We start from the raw sequence: 5,195 nt of genomic DNA, 5'->3' as shown, positions 1-5,195 counted from the left end.
ATGATTTATCAGCATTTTGAAAAGTGGGGACCGCTGGCTGGTCACAACAAATATAGGTGATCTCAAGTTTTACTATCCTTACGGACACACACACACACACACACACACACACACACGCACACAAACTGTACTGGAATTTAAACAAGCTAACATCGATGCCATGAATAAGGTAGAATAAAACAGCATAATAAAAAAAACTGAGACTATATATCCAGAAGAACTGCAGCAATGTCTCCAAGATGCTTGAAGAAACCTCCCTACCTGAAAAACGATGTGCAAGTGTACCCAGGACAAGAGCTGTTTTAAACGCAAAGGGTGGTCCCACCAACTGTTGATTTGATTTAGTTAATAGAAGTGAATTGATCAATAAAATCGATTTATGATATTATTTTTGAAAGCATCTTCACTTCAGTGCATAAAACTTTTAACAGTAGCTTTGCAGGTCGGTTTCTTCAAGCGTCTTGGAGACGTTGCTGCAGTTCTTCTGGATTTTACGACTTTTACACAGTACTGTATATATTGCATAGCCTTCTTTCTTGCCCATCAGTGCATGTGACTCACTGCAACACCACTACAGGCCATAACTTTACCTACTCTGCAAACTCCTAATTTTGTCTCGGATCTCATCTGAACAAAACACGGGTGATTCTGGAGCCTCAAAGTAGTATTTAGCAAATATCTTTAGCATAATGTGCCCTAAAGTGAGACTGCTAACCATCTGGCACATAATCGTTGGGCTTTTAACAGCAGGCAAAACATCTGTGGTCAGAATTTGATGTCCATTACGGGAAGGCAGAGCTCTACTATTGGCTTGTGTGGTGACAGGCTGGAAATTTGAGAATAAGGACCATCAAGGGGGAGGTAGATTGATGCCCTCATGGTCAGGCTAAAGCCGTTTGATACCGTCGGCTAGACACAGGTCCCATCTCAATTTGGTGAGCAGCGGCAGAGATAAGCCTGCCAGGCGTGTGCTGAGCCGGTCCATCCATTTGTGCCAAACAGAAAGATAAGAAGGCCAGTGCGAGCTGGAGGGTTACATGCATATTAAAAAAAAACTTCCAATATAAGACGGGCACAAGAGATACAACTACCTCCATTTCCAACACGTTCAAACATAGACACACAATTAAGTCTCTCTGCGAATCACTGTTTTGGAAAGGTCACAAAATAAACAGATATATCCTCCATCCATCCATTTATTATTTTATTACAGGCTGTGAAGTTTAATGGTATGTTTAAGCCACAGGGTGTAAAGATAGTTTGGGAGTTGCTTATTGTGGATTTGGCCTCCTGTGGTCTCTATGGAAACCCCCGTCTGCTTCTGCAGTCTCAGTAAGAATCTAATAGGTATACCTGCGTTCCCACGGTGACCAGACGGAAGATAAAACTGGTGTCAGTCACAGCTGTTTTTTTGAGAACACATCTTTTATTGCTGGAGCTCACTCATGATTTAATTGCATGTGAGTAACTTCACACTGCAACATCATCCAGCTGAACTGCAATGAATAGATCAGTGATTAATATGAGCACAGTATCTGTATTGTGGAGCAAAGCTGTGGTTTTTTTTGACCATAGCAGAGCAGTGTGAACATCGTCCTAGTTCTGACCGTTTTAATGGATGGAACTTGAAGGAATGTGTAGAATTTTATATTAATTGAGTTTTTTCCCCACTTATGCAGCATGATGAAGGCTGTTTAGAAAGAAACAGGGATACAGACACCACAATCACACGTATGTTAGTAGTTTTGATCTGCTCAGTCAGTCACACGTTTCCACCTTGTGATCAAAACATGAATTGCAGCTGAGATGTGCAATTCTCAGCCCCCCCCCCACACACACTATTGAAGTCAATGGGTGACATTAACTGTCTGGTTACCAACATTCTTTAAAATATCTTCTTTTGTGTTTGACAGAAGAAAGAAACTCATACAGGTTTGGAACAACTTGTGGGTGAATACATGATGACAACATTTTAATTTTTGGTTGAACTGATCCCTTTAAGAAAGATGTGCAACTTGAAAAACTTGAAACTGCAAAACCAACGACAGTAATGACACAATAAGAAAGTTCTCAAACCTGTAAGGTCCATTCTGTATATCACATCTGGAGCACGTACTTTACTTCAGAGACATTGCGCTGAAACAGGGCAACAAAAGCAGTTATAGCAATTTTACTTAACTCTAGTCCCAAAACTCAAACATATTTAGCATGATATACACAAACTCTGAAATCTTTGGTTAGGAAATTCTTGTTTACTCTGTCGTGTGGGTTAGTTCAAAAATAACACATTTGAACCTATTATTATGAAACTGAGTAATTCGCTATAGCCTACTTAATTGATTAGATAGCGTTGTCAGTCATGGTCATAATGCGGTCATTTTGACTCTTTAACTCTTAAAATGTTTTGTGTTTAAACAAGATATAACTTACATTTACTTGTAATGAGCATATTCTGTTATAAATCGTACGAATATACAAAACATTTTTTTTCCCCTAAACAGCAACAGCTTTCCGTCGTGCTAGTCCAATCAAATACGCCTCATGCGGATCAGAAATTAAAGGGACCGCTATCATTTTGATCAAAAGCATAGTTCGAATAAATTCTATTGAGAGTCTGCTGCATCTTAATTGCTATGCTATTCCTAATTCAGGCTCTTCTGACTGTTTCTCCCCTACAATGCTACTTTAGATGCTGTGAAACGTGCAGAGAAATATGTTATCGTCATTATGTGAGAAATGATAACGGAAACTCAAACATGGGCACACGAAAATGTTTTAATCACTTATCATTACATTTTAAATATTAATAATAGATTTACATATACATTTAGTATACATAAAGGCTGAAATACCGTTGCATTTCCAGAAGATGGCAGTATAGAAATGAAAATGAGAATGCTTTAGGAAATTATAGACTTGTGATATTGTAATTTGCCCGCTTTAACATTAATTTCACTGAAATGAATTACAAATGACAGAACATGATGAGATAGAGGTATTCATTTCACATTTGATACTCGAGACATAATTAAAGCTCTTACATTTCATCTTTTCTTAAAAACATAATTATTCTTGTTGTTGGATAGAAATGATAAACTACTACTTTTGTAGGGTTCAAGCTATAAATACTGACTTTACTGAATTGTTTTTCAGTAAATTGTTTTTCTTTTTTTTCTTTCTCTTTTTTCAGTCGGGGCACTGCTCAACAAAATTTTGTAATTAAATAAAATAATACATTTTAATGATGGCAGTTTGAATATATTGTGTGTGTGATAGGTTCTTTATTTTTGGTTCGTCTGATTGGTCACTTAGACACTCCTCCAGCACCATGGACAGCAACCACGACGGACCAGTGTAAAGCAGACTAGAGGAATAAAAATACTCAAATATTTGTTAAACTTTCTCTATTAAAGTAGCGAGACATGAAATCAGAACAAAAAGACAAGGAGTCTTCTGGATTTCTCCTGGTTGTATGAAAAGGTTTAGTTAATAATAAAATAAAAATAGAAAAGATTAATATAAAACATGTTGATTATACACTTCTGGGGTGGGGGTGGGGAATTAAACACTAAGTTTTTAATTGTCTTAACCACAAATTATTGGTTTAGGAAATTAGAAAAATGTAAGCAAATGCACTACTTTAAAGCTATTGCTGTATCAGAAAAACATCAAAGACCAAATTAAGATTTAGCGGAATATGGAAAGTTGGAGTGATGAATCACAGTGAAAAACAACTCATCACACATGGTGATGCTCCAGGGAGGTGTCTTCAAAATCGTCTCAGAGATATAATAATAAATGCATCTCTATCACAGTGAAGCCTGAAGCCTTTTTAGCTGCTGTTATTGGTGAGCTTTAATGCTTTGGAGTAGAGGAGGATATTGCAGAATGGCTTGCTTCCCAAATTAAAAGTTATTATCCAAAGAGGAATGATCAGATGTTATTTTTCAAGACAATGCAGACAAAAAAATTCATCAGGCTCATGTTTTGGACTGGTCAGAGACCATAAGATTGAGCCCTAAAATCAATATTTGGTCTCGAACTCAAACGAACTGGGAGACACTGAATCTTATTCCTGTAAAAAGCTCTCTGGAAGTTGGGGAAGGTTTTTCTGTGCTAAGTTACTTTCATGTACAGTATTAAGGTTAAGACCATTAAAGGGCCACTAAATATTTTGCCCTTTTATATCTGATATAAAAGCACCAGGAAAGCAAATCATAATGAAACGTTTTTTATAAGAATAAAGAGCAGAAGCAGTAGTTGAAGGCAGTTCACGCATTCTCTTCCTGTTCATTTGGCTCCTCTTCAACATACTCTGTTAATTAAAAAAAAAATCTCTGTAAATTTTGCAATATCATCACAATTTATAGTCTAGGCATAGACCAGCTGACTACTTGAGCTGACAGCAAATGAAAATAAGATGGTGAACAAATGATTTGTTTTAGATGAAACTGGTCGCCAGAGGTGAACATAATAAGACACGTTTGATCGAAACCCCCTCAGAATCCTCCCTTACAGCTCCAACATTTAATTCACGAGAGATAATGTCATCATAATTCTTCAGTGTTTCCTCTAAAGATTGACATGGATGTTATGTAAACGTGTCAAGCCAAAACAAACAGTGAAAAACTGTAAAAATCACCTTCTCTCATGGTTATGGCATCATCATAGGTCTCATTCATCTGATCTGTGTCAAAATACAGAGATAACATCACTGTCTCTAAACAAACACCAAGTTATATCTGCTCTTCAACTTCATATTTATTTTGAAGTAATCATTTTTGTATGGAAAATTCTCACAATTGGGTATATCATTGATGACATCACACTCCTCTGGAGCCTCTTTATCCATTTTACCTGCATCGATGAAAAAATAAAGCATACCAATAAAGAAAGTCAGTTAAAACAGGGCAAAATGTACTGTTAATTTTTCTGTAAAAAATAATATTCTTGCAGAAAATTACCAGCACATATTCCTTTTCCAAAAAAAAAAAAAATTCTTACAGTGTAGCACAAGCATAGCAACCAAAAAATTGATAAATGAAGAACAACATTAATACGAGAGTTCAGAAACGCTGACATGGATTTCTTTGTCACTCTAACATCTGTGTGCTCGCTCACTGACTGCAGTACAAACACAGCGCTGTGGTTTTCACTGCTGAATTCTGTGGTTAACAGCAGGAAGACTAAAAGGA

General features: G+C 36.7%; 1 long non-coding RNA gene across 1 annotated transcript; it reads right to left on the bottom strand.

The window, feature by feature from the left end:
• Positions 1 to 3,986: 3,986 nt before the first annotated feature.
• On the bottom strand, positions 3,987 to 4,855 carry LOC137048910 (uncharacterized). Its single transcript, XR_010899527.1, has 3 exons — positions 4,801 to 4,855; positions 4,643 to 4,687; positions 3,987 to 4,315 (listed from the first exon to the last, which is right to left on the bottom strand). It is a non-coding gene; the product is annotated as an uncharacterized lncRNA (long non-coding RNA).
• Between the last annotated feature and the right edge of the window lie 340 nt (positions 4,856 to 5,195).

The sequence above is a fragment of the Pseudorasbora parva genome, chromosome 20 (genome assembly GCF_024679245.1).
Source record: "Pseudorasbora parva isolate DD20220531a chromosome 20, ASM2467924v1, whole genome shotgun sequence".
Lineage (NCBI taxonomy): Eukaryota > Metazoa > Chordata > Actinopteri > Cypriniformes > Gobionidae > Pseudorasbora > Pseudorasbora parva.
Note: the sequence above shows the minus strand (reverse complement) of the source record. Positions and strands in the feature narration are given on the sequence as shown.